Here is a 21,249-nt window from a genome sequence, read left to right on the forward strand (position 1 = left end):
CTATCCCACAATCCTACTTTGCAGATTTTGTATGATGAACTGCTAACCGGTTAGCACTCTAGTGGTTTATAACAACAAGAACAGTGGGAAACAAGGTGAAAAAGTAAGGCTGACTTACCTCAGTGTCGTGGAAGCGTTGCATGTTTGACATTCACAATACCTGATATTAACTAAGCAGTAAATCAGGTTTTGTCATTTTTCCCATGATTCTAGGGAGGGAAACATGCAGCCAGCGAAGCATATCAAGAGATTCCTTAAGAGGTATGCTTAATCATGGATATTACTATGGAATTTATGATAACCCTCAGATCAAGGTTGAAGACACTTACTGGGCTGGTAACACCGATATGAGGAGATCAGTTACACGCTTTTGGATTGTGGTTAACAATTGCTTAGGCCCTGTTCATTTAAGATTATGACAACCGATTGTCAGCTCCAAACCGATTTTTGGACTCAAAATTACATTTAAATTTGAGTCCAATAATCGGTTTGGCCCTCACAATCGGTTGTAATAATCTTACACAAACAGGGCCTTAGTTTTCTGGGTTGGCAAGAAGCAGCAAACGGTAGCCAGATCTAGCACATAGCCAGAATATCAAGGTCTGATTTATACTATTGACATCTTAAGGAGTTGCATCTAAGATCCGACTCACATGTTCACTATTGTGATTGAATTGTAGCAAAACCCAGTCTTCCATGCTAGGACCAAAACTATAGAGACTATTGTTTTTTCATTTGAAGGTGGGGAGTGGTGAGATCTTTTATCATTTTGTATAAATTTGCAATCAGGATGCAGATATATTTACAAAGGGTCTCACCATAGGCCATCATGCAAGCTGTTATGTTCCAAGGAACAAACGAGCTTGAAAGAGAGTGTTGGAAATAGACATGGTGTGTAATAATATAGGGATGTGTAGTGGACTACGCTTCACTAATGGTATGTTAGTCTTTGAGTTATTATATGCATCTAAGTCAATGTATTCATTTTATGATTCTTAACGAAGAAACTATTGTTCCACTCTCGGTAGGTTCCCCTCTTCCTCTTCCTCTATTATTGGTATGAAGAGTCGTTGCACCTCTCTCATGCTAGATATAGTAAGACAGGAGTCTAGGGAAGCACAAAATATGAGGCTTCTTCTAGCAGCAAAGACTGCTCAGATAGCCAACAAGGAATGGCCTATAGTGATCTGGTATGCCATCTCTGCCTTGACCATAGACCAATGTCTAGGTCATCTAGGATTGTATGGTGGGAGTGATAGAGGCTATAGCATCCATGCCTCTCATGGTAATCTATTTTTGATAGATCTGATGAAGATTCACATTCGAAAGCAGTCCTCATAGTATCAAACTCTTCATATATTGTGGCATATCCCTGACCACACCTCAATCTGTTTATTACTTTATTCTCAGCTACACCTGATAATGGAGTATCTTGCAACACTGGAAAAGTAAATCATATTAAGACTCAACTAGAGAGAAAGAGATGCATGTCTTATCTTAGGAAGACAAATGTATTGTCATTCTATTTTCAACAGAACGATTTTGAGGAAATTGTGAATGATCCAACCCTCACCCATCCCAAGATTTCTCAAGTACATAAATTGCTGTGATCATAGTTATTCAGTTTCTCATGTGTTCTATCCTGAGTTCTAATCCATTCTTTACTGACAGCCTGTCCCTAGCTTTAATGTTGTTGTCATAATGGTTATTACTAAAGGAGACTCGTTTACGTTCTCGCTTTCTAATGACAAAGCAGTTGATACTGCAAATATACACTAAACCCTTTACAAACATTACAAATAACTGATTCAAGCCCCACGATCTATGTAATGATTCTTGACCTCACATTTTTAGCTCTTTTTTTATTAGTCAATTCATCTGTTTCATATAGGCAGCCTAATCTTGTACATATTGAATTATTTTTGTTCTTACAAGCTATTTTGATGCTACTTGCGCTAGCAGTATTGGCTTTGTATATTTTTATTCCTTTTTTGTCCATTCCATTTTCCTTACTCAGCTCTCATTCGACAATAGAGTTGACATTTAGATTACCTCCAAAAGGTTTTAAATTTCGACGTCGTTTTTCGTTTCGATCACCAAGGAAATGGAAACATTTTGGTTTTGGTTGAAAATTTAGGTGGAAATCCTGTGAAGTCACAGAAACATATGGAATCACATGAAAATGGTAGAATTTTAAGATGAAATTTCACGAAATGCTAAAATAAACACAAATTCACACTTAGAAACCATCACATAAGCAAGACAACAATCCTAATGGTTAAAAAACATCAAACACCTAGTGATGTACAATTTAAATAGTACATACCAAACATTTCACATGTAATTCATATAAATATGTACACACAGTACATACCCCACATTTCATATGCAATTCAAATAAATTTAATTATTTATAGTATACCACTAATGCATTTACGATTTTGGTTTTGGTATGGATTTCGGTTTCGATTTTGTTTCCATAGGGATGGAAATGGAAACATTTCAGTTGTTTCTTGTCGGTTTCGGTGGAAATTTAAAAACTATGCCTCCAATACAGTCTCTCGCAAATTCACCTAATGTATTGAGGCCAATTGCCACTTTACTACAGAGAAGTTTACGTGGGATATCATTTCCTTTAACTCCTCAATTTGTTCGCATCTATATAAAGTTGATTACTTGTTATTTCCCCTCTTTATATGGTTGACAAGCTTTCCCTTAAAGAGCTTTATGACATCATTAGGGATGTCAGGTGTGCATATTTGCATATATTGTCATTTATACGAAGGTAATTATATGGTTCTGTTTACTTTTCAGGTAGATCTCTTGCACTTGCATTTTTTGTTAAATTCATGTTTATGAGTAATTGCACATATTAGCATGAAGCATCTCCTACATTCTCTTGACTGAGACGTCATTGTTTTAAATATGGTTCTCAAGTTCACTTGGAGAAGAAACTTAGTGGAGAATGTGAACAATTGAAAGCATCACTTATAGTTAGCTGGAGGGTGAGAAAATAAATTTCACCCATCACCACAATATCAGACACTGAGCAATTCTAAAACTGCTTGAGGGTCATGGATAATGTGTTAGACTTGGAGCCTTTGTCCTTACTGAACCTGGAAGACCACAACCCTAATTTTTCCCTAGGGGCCTCTCCAACCAGATGGAATGATTAGCAGATAACAAAGTGAAACTTCCTTTTTGAAGGATGGACAATGAGGGACGTCTGAATGAATCCCATAATGTATTATCCAACCCACCAGTGAAATTCTTGGAAGCAAAATATGCCTGCCCTGAGAAGTAGCCATAAGGTGAAAGAAAAAATCATAATTATAACCTTCGTAGTGAAAGTCTAAATCTTATTCTCCAAAAGATGTATTTTTTCTCCAATATCTTTGGTAACTTTACATTTAATGCAACACTGTCAACCATAACCTGATAGGTGTGGCCTAATCCCTTGACAATTGAGCTTGGTAAAGTAGGCTCTACTACATTTGTGTTTTCAGATAAAAAGATGCCAACCTTTTTCCCCCAACCTCTTAGGATTTCCGTCAACTTTCCCTCCCCTTCTGATGTCCCATATAAGCCCTGCCAAAACTATCCTCTGTCACTTCATAACCATGGCACAAAAATTGGAACAACCCAAAACCGATCCATGAAAGTACAACACGCCTGAGGTGGAAGGGGATGGACTCCACTATTTCAAATTTTGAGGGAGAAATTACTGATAAGAGTGGGTCAGTCCCAAGTCATCCAAACTCTACAGTCCATGCCACACAAACGAAAGCACGCAGTCGAGCATAGGCACACTCATGCATCATTTTATTTTTCTTAGGCTCTGCATTCATGCACCATAAACATTCAGTCGAAATTTTTCCTTCAGCCTCTGGAAAATGCTATATTGTTCTAGTTCCAAAGGTTATTCTTGCTGATCTCAAATTGGCAAGAGCCAATAAGCATTACGTTGTGGTTAACAGACCAATCTCAATCCAATGTCTCGAACTTCAAACATATAGAGTACTGGCTGAGATAGAAATGTAGTTGATAACTAGAGCTAGATGATGGAGCAATGGAGTTTGGCTGGGAGTGAAACCTAAGAGCTTACAGTATTAAAAGTCATGTAGAAGAGACTGGTAAAGGAAAAAAGAAGTCGAGGGGGAGACAATATCCTAGTTCTGCATTCAACTTATGGATCTAAGCACTGCAAATAGAAGTATGTATTTCCATTTTTTTAATGGTATTTCCATTTTTAAGTGTGTCCAATTCCAACATGACATTTCTTTGAAAATTGAAGTGTTCTTGTTACATATAGTTCATGGGTTTCATGGGCTGAAGAGCTCAACAACCTTTTCTGTTATCCATGTTAATGATATTTTATTAAGAGAGAGTGAATTAGAAAGATAATGCGATATGGAGAGGGTGCCCCATAATAATCACAGTTTTATGAACACTTTTCTTAGCTAACCACTGTTGTAACTGATTTATAATTATTTTTCGAAAATTAAAAATCTATTAATTTATAATTTTAAAGCCTCTTTATTTTATTTTATTTTTGTTTTAACTTTCCTTATTTTATTTTAATTTTGAATGATAGCCAATTTCATTATAATGAAGACCGAGAAAGTCATAATACAAAGAAACAGGAACAATCGGATACAAAACAACGGAAACAAGGAGCTTCTAGTAGCAAGGCATCAAAGAGGAAGAGAATCATAGAGTGGCAAATCCTCCAAGATAACGTCTCTAGCTAGAGCATATGCCATCGAATTAGCAGACCTACGAATATACCTAAACATGGATGATGAGGGTCCCATCCAATCAAGCATTTTGTCAAAGAAATGATCAAATCTCCAGGGGGAGAGGCCGACCCGTTGAGCCAACGAATGGCATTGAGAGAATCACCTGATTTAGAATTTTAAAGCCTTTTTATTTGATTTTATTTTTGTTTTAACTTTCCTTATTTTATTTTATTTTTGAATGATAGCCAATTTCATTAAAAGAAGACCAAGAAGGTCATAATACAAAGAAACAGGAACAATAATACAAAACAATGGAAACAAGGAGATTCTAGTAACAAGGCATCAAAAAGAGGAAGAGAATCATAGTGCCAAATCCTCCAAGATAACACCGTCTCTAGCTAGAGCATCTGCCATCGAATTAGCAGATCTACGAATATACCTAAACATGAAACGATGAGGGTCCCATCCAATCAAGCATTTCGTCAAAGAAATTATCAAATCTCCAGGGGGGAGAGGCCGACCCGTTGAGCCAACGAATGGCATTGAGAGAATCACCCTCAATCACCACGTTATGAGTTCGGTCATTAGCAAGTAACTTTATGCCTTGACGAGCAGCTCTCATTGGCCTCCGAAGAATCCGCCACCCCAATCAGCCTGAAAAGGCCCAAATAACCTCACCACGAGGTAAGGGTGCAACTTGGGTCGGATTTTACCCAACCCGCATCGACATGACCCGAAAATAGCATGGGTCGGGTTTAGAAATCATGAGTCTTGGGTAGGGTCGGGTTTAAAGAAAAAAAACCCGAAACCCGACCCGACTTATGTAGGTGTACTATGACATTTTTAATTATCTCTTGAATAACATAGCAAATTATTTTTCAATATATTGATATAATTGTTTTCATTGAGGTGATCATGTTTGTGATGTGGCAATTTAGTTTCCTTCTTAAATTTATACACTTGATTACATAAATTTAGAGATTTTTGGTGAGAAGATTTGTTTTTTTTTCTACAACACGTCAACGTGAAAAAACCTGACCCGACTCGACCTGACCCGAGAATTATCATGGGTAGGGCTGGGTTTGGGAATCGTGGGTTTTCCGGAAAAAAACCCAACCCGACCCGAGATATTTCTCAGGTAGCGTAGGGTTCTTTAAAACCCGACCCGAGTTGCACCCTTACCAGCAGGTCCAGGATTCCCCAAACTGGACCCATCGAAATTAACTTTCCTTAGTTTTAGGAAATTAAAGTGGGAAACATTTTTGAGGAGTGGGAGAGATTTTAGGGGTGTAATGGAATACTCCTTTAGTTTTTATATTACCTCTTTCTCTCCCCTTTAATAAAAATATACAAAAAAAAGGTGTATTCTTAGTTTTTGCCATTTTATCATCCTTAATATTTTATTATTTTTGTGATATGTAATCAAACATAGACAACACTTCTTTAGACACCCCTTCTCTAGCAAGGCTATCCACCACCTTATTGGCCGAGCGATGAATCTAACCGGGTAGAACTCACCCTTAAAATCTAGCCATTAGAGAGAGGGTATTCATTCCCTTATAACCCATCCCTATCCATCTCACTTATCTGATGTAGGACTATTTTCTTTTGAGTGGAACCCCAACAATCTCCCCCCTCCACGCGGAAGCAACGTGGACAATCTCGCCCCTCCACGCGGCAGCAACGTGGGGACACAAGATACTACACCGGGGTTTCCGAGATCTTCCTCGAGGGACATTCCCGCCCTCGGAGGCAAACTGGGGTTGCCACTCCCTGAGCTCTGATACCATTTGTAGGGAATCTAATCGGGTAGCACTCACCCATTAAAGCTAGCCATTAGAGGGAGGGTGCCCATTCCCTTATAACATATCTCTATCCATCTCACTTATCCGATGTGGGACTATTTGCTTATGCGTGGAACCTCAACAGAACCCATCCAATCAGACATCTCATCGGAGAATCTATAAAATCTCCAAGGGTGATTGTGCGCACCTTCAAGCCACCTTATAACATTAAGGGAATCCCCTTCAACTACGACATTGTCCACTCGATCTCTTGCCAAAAATTTTAAGCCTTGATGAAATGCGCGTCTCAATCCTTATATGGGCGTATAGGCTATTCTAAACTTTTTATTGATTAATATCTTTTTTAATTCGGTTAATTATACTTGAGTTTGTGGTAGAAAATATTTATAAAAATTCCTATTAGATTTTTCTTTTGACATAATCTCCAACAACCACCTTATTGCGTCCAAAACTCACCACCGGATAACACACGGAAAAATAAATCCAAGATCTTGTACAAATAAGATGGAGAAAAAAATATACCAACCAGCCACAACAACTAAGGGAGCGAAGAAAATAAACATAAGCAATCACAAGACGAGAATATAAATGGTTCACCCCCATGGGCTACATCCAAGGACAAGGTAACATAAATCTACTATTTAGAACCAAAATAGTACAATGTTACCTCCACATTACGGTAAAGCCCACTGAAAAACACCTCTCTCCAACCTCCTATTTAGCCATGTTAACTTACCAACTTCTCCAAAAGCTCAAGCTGTTGGAGAAAGGCGTTATTTATCTTTTATACTTTAACACTCCCCCGCACGTGTGGCCCACTTGGCAAACACGTGGCATATGTGGTCTCATTTTGGGCCGACCATCGCATGTGGATTTTTGCTATCCGGGAGATTTGAACTCGAGACCTTTGGCTCTGATATTAACTTGCCAACTTCTCCAAGAGCTTAAGCTCTTGGAGAAAGGTGTTATTTATCTTTTATACTTTAACAAGCCACAAAATAGCTTCCAAATCTCTATACTGAGTTCAAAGAAAACCCTCTTCAAGAAGTAGTTGCAAAACCCTCTCCAATGCTTAGGCTACAATGAACCAAAAAAGCTCAATAGAGAAGGAGAATAGACGAAGAAGATCACACTACCTTAAGAAGTCAAAAAGAAGGTAAAATAACCTTGCCTTTTCTCCTCTGGAGCCTCTCCCCTGCCCCTGCTCCACTTTTACCCACTAAAAAAGTAGGGAGATGATAAATCCACACCCCCTGTAGGATAATTCGCACCACTCTACCACTGCCGTCAAAAGGTGTAAAAATGCGGATAATTCGCACCCCTTTACCATGAATTGACGTCAAAAGGTGTCAAAAAGGAAAGTTATGTGGCAGACTTTTAACATTTTTTACTTCAATTCACTTGGGGTGCGGATTATCCTACAGCGGGTGAATAGAACCGGTTCAACACAGACAAGAGGAATGTTTTAGTTGGCCGTGACTGCATTGTAAAACAATGAGGCGTATCCATTACGGGCATAGTGCATCCTACCATTGATAGATCTGAACCATCATCTATTTGATAGATCTTGTGTTGGATCTCCTCTAGCCAGAAAATCACACCAATTGCCCCTTCTAACATCAATGACTCACTTTGTTTATACTTATTGATTGGCTGCTGAGTGTTTTTTGGGAATTGTAATAGCCTTTGAAGGCTGGTCAAGATATTTAAAACAAGGTGAGTTTTCGGACATTCAATTATTGAAAATCAAATTACTAACCAAAATGCCTATAGGAAAAGGTTTCTGAGCTCGAGCTCAGAAACCACCACTCCCATAGTTGTTTGACTCATCCAATCCATTCATTTTATAGGTTATGATCAGGGTTATGGATATGGTTATGGTTAGGATTATAGGTTATGGTTAGGGTTATGATTTGTGGAGGTTTATAATGGATGGCTAGAAAATGGGCTTCTATAGATTGAATGGTTATGATTATGGTATGGAGATGGTTTGTTAGGAACACCTTATTTATGTGAGGTCCTATAGAATGAATGGGTTAGATGACTAAAACAACATTGAGATGGTGTGTTTATAGAGCTCTTGCTTAGGCTGAGCTAGAGCTCAGAAACCTCGCCCTCATATGCCTAAACGACTTGTCGTGAAAAAAAAATCAAGCAATACTATTAATCTATGGAAATGATTTTTGGGGCACCACCTATTTAGGCTGTGGCCCATCTAATGGACTGTTTGGATCATCCTATGGTGCGGGCAATACCGTACTTTTAATAAAGTGAGGAGTGTGATCATCAAAATACAGTAGTACTGATAGCATTTCCCTAATTTTAAAGCCATATTTTTTAAAATACCCAAACAGAAGATATAAGGATTGATGAGAGATGGAGGCATCATATACTTGGTGGCATAAAATGATTTTGGTGTCAGAATTCCAGTCCCGAATTTCCAACATGGACAAAACACATAGAAATTGACTATCACTTCGAGCTGGGTGTGGGCTGAACATGGCTCTCTGTAAGTTTAGTTCATTGCGGGCCTAGACCAACTTGAGGACCATTAAGCATTTTTCTAGTTCAGAGGCAAACTCAACTTGGCCTCCTCTCAGTTAAGTTGAGTGGGGTTCAATCTCAACTCACCTACGAAAAAAGTTTGAGAGAGAGTGTTGAGAGACAAAAATTCCATGCCAACTCCTCTATTTAATTAGAGTTGTGTTGATAGCCAATCTTTCATTTTTAAATTTAAGCACTAAACAAACTCTTTCCTATACATTATCTTGTAATCTTTTCATAACTAGTGGGACCGACCGTGTGATGCACGGTTTGGCTGTCATTTAAGACTTAAAAATTTTGAAAATTAATTAAAGTAAAGAATAGATAAGAGAAATAATGTTATGAAACAAAGCGTCAAGCCGTCAATTCGTATATCTTCCCACTCAATTTCTGTGCAATTATTAAAACAAAGCCGAGTCTGTGCAATTATTAAAAAATAGATAAGAGAAATAATGTAATGAAACAAAGCCGAGTCTGTGCAATTATTAAAACATGGTAGTGCCAATATCATTAGCCTTTAGATTTTCTTTATTCAATACTAAGAAAATATTTTGTATGCACTTGAAAATCTTGGGTTCTTTAAAATAACCCTATATACTATTTGCCCATGTAGATATAATTGTAAATTACATGATCCAAATCATCCTTATTGTGGGCCATATTTAGGATGGAACAAGAGAAAGAGAAAAAAACAAATATTTTCAAACCAAATTCCTCCATTTTTTAGTAATTTGGCATGGATAGTATAAGGATGGGCATCGATGCCACGTCCCCATACATGCAACTATTACCTTTGAAACTTGTCTAGTAGTGTCCAGGGATTTCGACCCTACATTGGCAACCAAACATTGGCAACCAAGTACCGTAAAGTTACCACAAAGTGCAAAATTTTTATTCTTTTTGCTTGGAAAATCCTTGGGGATGCCAAGGATGTGGCAACCAAACAGAGCCAAAGATTTTATCAAGAATAGGAAGAAAACAAATACTTCTTGACCCCACCAGCAAGAATTAATCTCAAATGAACAAAGAATATGATGAATCAAGGATATAACCATGCAATTTAATGGAAACAGAAAAAAAATACCTCTTGACCCCACCAGCAAGAATTAATCTCAAATGAACAAAGAATATGATGAATCAAGGATATAACCATACAATATTATAAGTTTGAAACTATTGTGTCAAGTGAGGTATATAGTTCTTCATTCATCTTCTTCTCTATATTATAAGTTTGAATTGAATTGATTCCATTGTGTTACACTATCCTGTGGAGCGATCTTTCGACCTATGTTTCTTATTCTCTTTTCCTTCTAATTTTATTTCATGTGGGCATTTTAGCTATCAGCCATATGGTCTGTTGTGATCTCAAGAATTACTAGGATGAAAATTTAATCATATTTTTCATGCATTGTTCCACATATTTATTAATTGGGAAATGATATATTAGCCCTGTTTTTTGTTTTTTTTTACTACTAGGGGCAGCCCCATCTAATGTAAAAGAATAGTCATAAATACACTAGAGAGGGCGAATTATTTCGCATTTTTCTGTTTCCATTAAATTGCAAGGTTATATCCTTGATTCATCATATTCTTTGTTCATTTGAGATAAATTCTTGCTCGTCGGTTGTATTTGTTTTCTTCCTATTCTTGATAAAATCTTTGGCTCTGTTTGGTTGCCACATCCCTGGCATCGCCGAGGATTTCCCAAGCAAAAAAAAATAAAAAATAAAAAATAAATTGCACTTTGTGGTAACTTTATGGTGCTGGGTTGCTAATGTGGCGTCAAAATTCCTGGACACTACTAGACAAGTTTTAGAGGTAATAGTTGCATATATGAGGACATGGAATCAATGCCCATCCTTATACTATCCATGCCAAATTACTAAAAAATGGAGGAATTTGGTTTGAAAATATTTGTTCTTTCTTTCTCTTTCTCTCTCTTCCTTCTCTTTATCTTCTCTTTCTATATTGCTACTGACACCCGCTCCCACCGCCTTACGAGGTTGGCAACAAAACACCATTAATCAGTATTCTACAAGATAAATTAAATCAAATGTTTGTCTCCTCCCTATTGACTACTTATACCACTAATCCACAAGATAACTACGTATTTGTATCCAAACATAGCTTAAGCAACCTTTTTAGTTTCTTTCAGTCTCTCTTCTACCCATGTGTTTTGTTCTAACTTTAATCGTAGATAACTTTCAAACCGTGCATCCCACGGTCGGTCTCTAAGTTAGATGGTTAATATTGTTTGATGCCTGTGGTTATGGCCCCACCATATGGATTATCTGGATTAGCTAATTGTCCAACCACATATATCAATTTGTTCATGGCCAACAATAATTTAATTCATTGCCACTACAAGATGGTTGATATCTTCTGATGTGTGTTGTTTTCTAATGTGGTCCATTCAAAATATGGCCCACAATATGGATGACCTGCTACCACTAAGATGGTTAATATTGTTTGCGTGTGGTATTCTAATGTGGTCCATCCTACATATGGCCCACAATAAGGATGACTTGGATCATCTAATTTACAATTATATCTACATGGGCAAATAGTATCTAGGGTTATTTTAAAGAACCCAAGATTTTCAAGTGCATACAAAATATTTTCTTAGTATTGAATAAAGAAAATCTAAAGGCTAATGATATTGGCACTACCATGTTTTAATAATTGCACAGACTCGGCTTTGTTTCATAACATTATTTCTCTTATCTATTTTTTAATAATTGCACAGACTCGGCTTTGTTTTAATAATTGCACAGAAATTGAGTGAGAAGATATACGAATTGACGGCTTGACGCTTTGTTTCATAACATTATTTCTCTTATCTATTTTTTACTTTAATTAATTTTCAAATCTTTTCAGTCTTAAATGACAGCCAAACCGTGCATCGCACGGTTGGTCCCACTAGTAATAGAAATATAACACAATGTCTGGGCCCTGTTCCCAAAGAATAATGCTAGGGAAAACCGAGAATAGGACCTGATGGGGTGTGAAAACACCAGCCTCTTACAGGCTGCCACCTGTCCCAGAGTAGGTGAGATCTAGCCTCTCACAGGCTGCCACCTGTCCCAGAGTAGGTGAGATCCAGCCTCTCACAGGCTGCCACCTGTCCCAGAGTAGGTGAGATCCAGCCTCTCACAGGCTGCCACCTGTCCCAGAGTAGGTGAGATCCAGCCTCTCACAGACCACCACCTGTCCTGGACACCTGTCCAGGACACCTCAACAGATCTTCCCTATAAATAGGGGACTAAAGCTCAGACTAATGGGTAATGCTAAAAACCCTCTTCTCCCTAAAAACTCTGACATTTCCCTTCACTCTTGCTCATACTGACTTGAGTGTCGAAGGACCTGTCCGGAGTAAAATCCGGTCTGGTCTTCTGACCTCGTTTGCCTTGTGCAGGACTAAGCACTCACCACAGGACTCATACTCAACCTCCCTCGTCACTCGCTCTCAGTTCTTACGCCACTGCTGTACCTGTTACCGATTTTTGGTCTAACAGATTGGCGCCATCCGTGGGACTAAGAACTAAAAGCTGTTCTTACATATCTCACTTACAAAAATGGCAGGGCGCAAGAGTGCGCGGTTAGCTTCTGCGCAGAACGACCAAGCCGCGCTACCTCGCAGGACCCGGAGCGGTCGAATCGCCTCGATGGTAGTGGCAGCATCTGCCGACCAAAGCCTTTCTCGCTCGGAGCATCACAATCCCGTGCCCACCTCGGAGCAAGTCCAAGCCCTCTTCCAGCAGATGACGGCCCTTGTTGGTCAGTACCAACAACTACTTCAAGCACCCCCTCCACCTCCTCCAGAGGCCCCGCGATCTGCCCAAGGAGTCCACAGGGGAGAGTCATCACGTCATGGGGAGGGCAGAACTCATCACTCCGCTAGACAAGTTCATCGCCCCATAGTGAGGCACGCCCAGACAGAACCTCATCACCGCGAAAGATCGCGGTCTCGCTCCACGCAGAGGCGCCGGCCTCACGAAGATCGTTTGCCACCGGCAAAATCTCGGCCTCGTCGTAGGAGTCCGGAAAGTCAGTCCGGTTCCGCGGCAAGCCCATTTGTGGGAAGAATCAGGTCCCCAGACCGCAGAACGGATCCGCTGCTACAGAGAATGGAGGAGATGAACCACCGAATAGAGGAATTGGCGAAAGATCAGAGCCGGCCCGCCTCCAGAGCGTTCTCAAGCAGAACGCCGTTCACTAGTGATGTCCTGAGTGCTCCAGCACCCAGAGGATTTAAAATGCCTGCCGTCCCTCAGTACGACGGCACTACCGATCCCGTGGATCATTTGGAGACATTTAGAACAATGATGCTCCTCCACGGCGCCTCCGACGGCTTCATCTGCAGAGCCTTCCCAACGACGCTCACTGGCGCGGCAAGAGACTGGTACTCCAGGATCAAACCAAACTCCATCAACAATTTCGATGATTTTGGAGAGGATCTGGTCCGCCATTTCATGAGTAGCCGTAGGCCGAAGAAAACGACTGCATCCCTGATGGCCTTGCGACAGGATGATTATGAACCCCTGAAGGTGTTCGTCCGCCGCTTCAACAGGGAGGCACTACAGGTGCCCAATTTAGATCCCTCAGCGGCTATGAACGCACTCCTCACCGGTGCAAGATCTGATGATTTTCGTCGAGCGGTGGCTCGGCAAAATCCGCACTCACTGGCGGATCTCATGGCCGGGGCAGAAGAGTACATAACAGTGGAAGAAACACTGGCAGCTCTTAATTCAAACCGGAGGATAACCTCTGAAGAGAAGAATCTGCCTAAACAGCGTAGGGAGGATAAACCTCCCAGGAAAGAGAAGTCTCCACCCCCTCAGAGAAGAGAAGAGAACTTCACACCTCTCAATACCTCTAGAAAGCACATACTGGAGGCAATCAGTGAGGAGGAGTTTGTGAAGTGGCCGCCTAGAATGATCTCCAAGGGAAACAGAAGAGATCCTTCAAAGTACTGTCGGTTTCACAAGGACCACGGCCATGACACAGAGGATTGCTGGCAGCTCAAGGGAGAAATTGAGCAGCTGATCAGCCGGGGTTATTTGAAAAAATACATCCAGAATGACGGCCGCACCCAAGAGCGCAAAGGAAAGAGTCCCCAGGGCCGTAGCCCTCGAAGATCACAGCAGCCCCCTCCTCAGGATAAGACTTCTCAGGTCACCGACGCGCAGCCTGAGGCACCCCGATCTCAACCAAGGGGGGTTATCAATACAATCATGGGCGGACCAGCCGCTGGGGGCACCTCCTCTGCTGCTCGAAAAGCATATGCACGGCAAGTTAACGCCGTTCACACAACCAGCAAAAAGTCAAGAACGGAGAATGAGATCTCCTTCTCGGACGCAGATCTGGACAGCCTTATTTTGCCCCACGACGATGCATTGGTGTTAACCATGCTCGTTGCTAACTGGGAGGTAAAGAAAATTCTTGTGGACAACGGGAGCTCAGCGGATATTCTATACTACCACGCCTTCGAGAAAATGATGATAGGCGACGACCGTCTAAGGCCGGCGAACTCAGATTTGTTCGGCTTCTCCGGAGAGGTCGTAAAAGTGGTAGGACAGATCGAGCTCCCTGTTCTTGTCGGAGATTCACCATGTCAAGCGTTCGCCATGGTTAACTTCCTGGTAGTGAAGGCCACCTCGGTCTATAATGCTATCTTGGGACGGCCTGGCCAGAATCTGATCCGAGCAGTCGCCTCAGCCTACCACCAAAAAATGAAATTCATAACCCCTAATGGCGTGGGGGAAGTTCGCGGAGATCAGCCTCAATCAAGGGAGTGCTATGCAATGGCACTGAAAGGAAAAAACGCAGTGGAATCACTGCCAATCGAACTGCTTGATGTAAGGGACGAACTCAGGGGTACTCAACCCGCTGAGGACCTACTCTCCATCCCACTGTGCCCGGAGGACGGTGAGAAAGTTGCTCTGATCGGTTCCTCCCTTAGTAGTAGCATTCAACATCAACTCACCGAGTTTCTCCAGGGCAATGCAGATGTCTTTGCTTGGGTTCCTGCCGATATGCCCGGCATCGATCCAGAGATCAGCACTCATAGGCTTGGTGTCGATTCAACCTGCAGACCGGTGAAGCAGAAAAGGAGACACTTTGCTTTTGAAAGGCGACAGGCAATAAAAGAAGAAGTGGAGAGGCTTCTGAAGGCTGACTTCATTCGCGAGATTCGATATCCGGACTGGCTAGCAAACGTAGTCCTAGTCAAGAAGACTAATGGAAAATGGAGAACCTGCGTCGATTTTACTGATCTGAATAAGGCTTGTCCCAAGGACAGTTATCCGCTCCCGAAGATCGATCAGCTCATCGACGCCACAGCGGGTCATGAACTGTTGAGCTTCATGGACGCCTTCTCCGGATATAACCAGATCAGGATGTACGAATCGGATATACCAAAGACCTCATTCGTCACAGATCAAGGGACTTATTGCTACCGAGTCATGCCCTTCGGCCTCAAAAACGCTGGAGCTACTTACCAAAGGCTGGTGAACAGACTTTTTCAGAACCAGATCGGCCGAAATATGGAAGTGTATGTGGATGATATGCTGGTCAAAAGTCGAAGCGCACAGGACCACGTGTCTGATCTCAGAGAAACATTTCAGGTCCTCAAGAAGCACAACATGAAACTCAACCCCACCAAGTGCACTTTTGGTGTCAGCTCGGGGAAGTTCTTGGGATTCATGGTGAGTCAGCGAGGGATAGAAGCAAATCCCGAGAAGATCAGAGCTGTGATAGAGCTTACCGCCCCAAGAACCATCAGAGAAGTTCAGCGGCTCACGGGAATGATAGCGGCATTGGGCCGCTTCATTTCCAAATCGGCGGAGAGATGCCTGCCCTTTTTCAGCGCGGTTAAGGGGCTCAAGACTGCGCCCTGGACGGAAGAATGCCAGATTGCCTTCGACGAGCTGAAAAGGTATCTGTCCTCCCCGCCATTATTGACAAAGCCGGAGCCAGGTGAGGAGTTATTTCTGTATCTCTCCGTTAGCTCCACGGCACTGGCAGCTGTCCTCGTCCGCGAAGAGCACCGCCAGCAAAAACCAATCTATTATGTCAGCAAGGTTCTTCACGACGCAGAAACAAGGTACCAGCGGGTCGAGAAATTGGCTTACGCGCTGGTAATGGCTGCAAGAAAATTAAGACCGTACTTTCAAGCTCACACTGTAAAGGTCTTGACTGACCAGCCGCTTCGGCAAGTACTCCATCGACCAGATATCTCCGGACGACTTGTGAAATGGGCCGTAGAGCTGAGCGAGTTCGACATCCAGTACGCTCCAAGGCCAGCCATCAAGGCCCAAGTACTGGCAGATTTCGTAGCAGAGTGCACCATCCCCCAGCAAGTCGCCGACCCTGAAACGGTACTACTCCCAGTTGCAGAGAAAGCGGTTCCTGACGAATGCATAGCAGAAACTCAGACAGAAATCTTGCAACCACCGGCAGAGCAGGACTCCATGACCAGCACACCAACTTGGGAAGTATATGTCGACGGTTCTTCAAATAAAAACGGCTGTGGAGCAGGCCTCATCCTCACTGAGCCTGAGGGGTTCACTGCGGATTATGCTCTGAGATTCGGATTCCGTGCGTCCAACAATGAGGCAGAATATGAAGCCCTCCTTGCCGGAATGAACCTAGCAATTCAGACCGGCGCTCGGAAATTAAAAGCATACTGCGACTCACAGCTGGTAGCAAATCAGATCCAAGGGGTCTACGAAGCACGAGATGAGCGTATGATTGAGTATCTTGCCAAGGTTCATCAACTCTCCAGCCGGTTTGCCAGTTTCGAGGTCATCAGAGTACCACGAACAGAAAATACCAAAGCAGATGTACTGTCGAAGCTGGCTGCTTCTGGATACACCACTCTTGGAAGCATATGTATGGAATTCCTACAAAGATCTAGCATCGAAAGAGAAGCCGCAGATATAATGCAGGTGGAGAACGAGCCGTGCTGGATGGATGAGATCATTCATTACTTACGGGACGCGAAACTTCCCGAAGATAAGAAGGAAGCCCGTAAGGTGATACAGAGAGCCGCCCGATTCTCCCTCAGCAGTGACATTTTGTATAAGAGGTCCTACACTCTCCCGTACCTGAAGTGTCTGGGACCAAGTAACGCCGCGTACGCATTGCAAGAGACTCATGAAGGAATCTGTGGAGAACATCTGGGGGGCAAAGCCATGGCGATCAAGGTACTCCTCAGAGGATTGTATTGGCCCACCATACGACAAGACGCGCTGAACCTGGTTAAAAAGTGCGAGAGGTGCCAGAAATTCTCCCCCACCATCCACCAGCCTGCTGTGGCGATGGCCCCAATTATCAGTCCACTCCCCTTTGCAGTATGGGGGATGGACATCTTGGGCCCTTTTCCGCCGGCTTCTGGAAAGCGCATATTCGTGGTAGTGGCGATCGACTACTTCACCAAGTGGGTGGAGGCAGAACCTCTAGCCCAGATCACTGAGCAGAATATACAGAATTTCTTCTGGAAGGCAGTGGTCTGCAGATTTGGGATTCCCCGTGCCTTAATCACAGATAACGGCAAACAGTTCGACTGCCGGAACTTTCGGAAGTTCTGCTCTGACCTAAAGATTGAACAGAGATTCACTTCGGTTGCTCACCCCCAGACCAATGGGCAAACGGAAGTAACCAATAGGATCTTGCTTCAAGGGATAAAGAAAAGGCTGGATGAAAAAGCTGGCCGATGGGCAGATGAGCTCTACCATGTTCTGTGGGCTTACCGCACCACTCCTCGCACGACGACTGGTGAATCACCATTCAACCTCTCTTTTGGAACCGAAGCCGTGATACCTGTTGATATAGGCACCTCATCTCCCAGAGTCATCAGTTTCCATGAGCAACTGAACAGCGACGGACTCCGCGCCAATCTCGACTTACTAGAAGAAATCCGGGAGGAATCTCGAATCCGGGTCGCCGCTTATAAGCAGAAGGTGTCGAATTATCACGACTCCAAAATTCGCCCCAGAGAATTCAGGACAGGGGATCTGGTCCTGAGAAAGGCAGCCGTCTCCCAGCCGACGAAAGTAGGGAAACTTTCCCCAACTTGGGAGGGACCCTATCGAGTGAAGGAAGTTATCCGGCCAGGAAGCTACAAGCTAGAGACACTGGAGGAGCACCTATTACCCCACGCATGGAACTCCAAAAACCTCAGGAAATATTATCAGTAGTCGAATTATCCGGCGTGAAAAGGTGATCTTGTAAATTTGTATATTTGTTGTTATGAATAAATAATCTTCTTGCAAATTCAGTGTCACTTTTATATCTGAAAACCCAGTTCTTAAACTGGGTACGCATTGGAAACCCAGTTCTTAAACTCGGGTACGCATTGGAAACCCAGTTCTTAAACTCGGGTACGCACTGGAAACCCAGTTCACAAAACTTGGGTACGCACTGGAAACCCAGTTCACAAAACTTGGGTACTCACTGGAAACCCAGTTCACAAAACTTGGGTACTCACTGGAAACCCAGTTCTTAAACTCGGGTACGCACTGGAAACCCAGTTCACAAAACTTGGATACTCACTGGAAACCCAGTTCACAAAACTTGGGTACTCACTGGAAACCCAGTTCACAAAACTTGGGTACTCACTGGAAACCCAGTTCACAAAACTTGGGTACTTACTGGAAACCCTGTTCACAAAACTTGGGTACTTGGTCACAATTCGACTACCAACAGCCTCATTCCCAGGTTATCAAAATTAAAAAGACAAAGTCAAGCAAATCACTCAGTTGAGAAGTATCAGAGACAGACAAATGTGATTTCATTGATCAGAATATGTGGGGCCTCGAGGGCCATTACAAAATTCACTTTAAAAAGGCTGGTAAGAGCTGTAGGGTCTCAAGGACCATTACAAAAAGAGGTCAAAACAAACAAAAAAAAATATACTAAGCATCTGGAAGAGAGGTGATGTCAGCAGGAGCATCAGCAGGAGTATCTGGCTCCTCATCAGTAATCTTCGGCCTGGCAGGGAGAGTCATGTTCTGCATCAATAAGTTTGGATTGCAGGCCTGGAGCTCCTGGAGGCAGTCGTAGTATCCAAGACTATAAGCCTCGCTCGACAGGCTGAAAAGTTCAGCCTCCTTTGCCTCTGTGGCCTCTTTCACTGCCTTCTCCTGCCTCTCAGTAGCTCTTCCTCTTTGAGCCTCCATGGCTTCAGCAGCCTTGGCCAGTTTCCTCTTCTCTGCGGCCAGATCCTCTTTCAACAACCTCCTCTCCTCCTCTATTCGCCCGACGCTCGTTTGAAGCTCCTGCACCTCAGCGGCCAACTTTCCGTTCACCTCTTCAGATGCAGTAATGGCTTGGGAGAACTTCTTACTCTTCTCCTTGAGGTCATTATAGTAGAGCAAGATCTGAAGAAAGAAACAGGCATCAGTATGGTGAAAGGAAGAAATGGGCAGAAAGTTAGCAAAGGGATCACCACTTCCTTACCTGGTAAGCTGAGGATAGCACAGCCTCCTCTCCTGTAGCTGGCGGCTCGTAAAGGACCTGTTGCTTGTCCTTCCGCAGCAAACACTTGCTCATGAGCTCTGCTGCTACTCGGCTCTCGCCTAGGGCAGTGTCATCCTTCAGAACGGCCCAATTGGGTCGAAAGACGTGCTCACTAATCCCCGTAGGAGGACGAGCCCCAGAAACGGCTCCGGTAGAAGCACCACCGGACTTAGAAGAGCCACCGCCCTGAGCAAAGGGGCCTATTAGCTTCACCGTAGTCTTGGGCCTCTGGGATGGGGGAGGAGTGCCCTGTGACGGGGCCGGACTCCCCAGTACAGTCGCCTTTCTCTTCTGGCGCTCCTGTTGTGCCTGTGCAGCACCCTCCTGTGCCCGTGGCTGGGCTCCTTGTCTTATCTTCTCGACGGTCGATTGTTTCTTCATTTCTGCCAGACAAGCAAGCAGTCAGAAGCAAGCATATAAAAAATAAACAGATTGCATAGACAAGTCTAGCTACATACGTTCTGGAGTCGCGGCACTCACGCCCAGCCCGACCAGAATCGCCTCTTCAGAAAACTCCTTACAACGGATGAGGCCCGATTGCTCGATCTCCTTCCGCATCAAGGCGAATGTTATCCTGTCCTCACCTTCGAGGAGCGGCTTTCGACTCAGTTTTGAGGTATCTGGAGTGTCCCACGCTAGAGGGACGGACCAGGGCTCACTGGCCTCCTGATCCACAACATAGAAGAATCTATTCTTCCACGAGTGAATCGACGAAGGAATGCCAGTGATTATCTTCCGTTCAGGGCGCTGGCTAATGTAGATCCAGCCCCCTTCTTTATGCTTCTTCAGGTGTGCACAAGCACGGAACAGTGACAAAGTCACGCTCCTCTCTAACCGACCGTGGACGAGGTATAAAAACCCAACTAATAATCTCCATGAATTCGGAGCTACCTGGGCCGGGGCTAGTCCGTAGTATCGTAGCACCGCTGAGAAAAAGGGGTGCAACGGAAATCGGAGTCCTGCCCTCAGTGACTCCTCATAAATACAGAGGTCCTGGCTCTCGTTGCAGGCTCTGTCTCCCTCTATAGCTGCCCTCAGTTCAAATCTCGGGGGCACACAGTATTTATCCCTGATATCTCCCAGCATAGACCTGGTGAGGTAGTTCTCCTCGACTAGAGCTCGCAAGTTGTATTTTGGATCGGCATCCATCCGCGCTCTAGCAATCACCCCCACCGCCCGGCCAGGAAGGAATGTTGTGGACGCTTCAGCAACGTCGCTCTCAACACTCCCTCCTGCTCGCGGGAGACTGCCAGTCAAGGGTGGAGTGGCATTCAGATCTAAGAACACTTCATCCCTATCCCCTCCGTCGTCACTATCTACAAGGTCTATCCTATCAGACGCCCTAGCCACTACAGGCTCCTGAGGCATCCTAAACTCCGAACTACTGCTAGTGGAGGACCCCGTACCGGACTCGGAATTGGAAGTACTACCAGACATAGTAAAAGGAAGGGCTGAGAGGAATACCGGTGAGTGGAGCTCGTAAAGATCTTGGAACGCGACTGCGAGCTACGGGCTGCGAACTGCGATCTGCGATCTGCGGACTGCGAGTTGCGAACTGAGAAGTGGAAACTCCCAGAGCAAGAAGAGGAAAAAGATGAAAAGTAAAAAGTAAAAAGTGAAGGGGGGTAAACCTCCTTATA

Source organism: Tasmannia lanceolata, unplaced genomic scaffold (assembly GCF_043159265.1).
Source record: "Tasmannia lanceolata isolate RefF3 unplaced genomic scaffold, GAP_Taslan_0.1 ptg000013l, whole genome shotgun sequence".
NCBI classification, from domain to species: domain Eukaryota; kingdom Viridiplantae; phylum Streptophyta; class Magnoliopsida; order Canellales; family Winteraceae; genus Tasmannia; species Tasmannia lanceolata.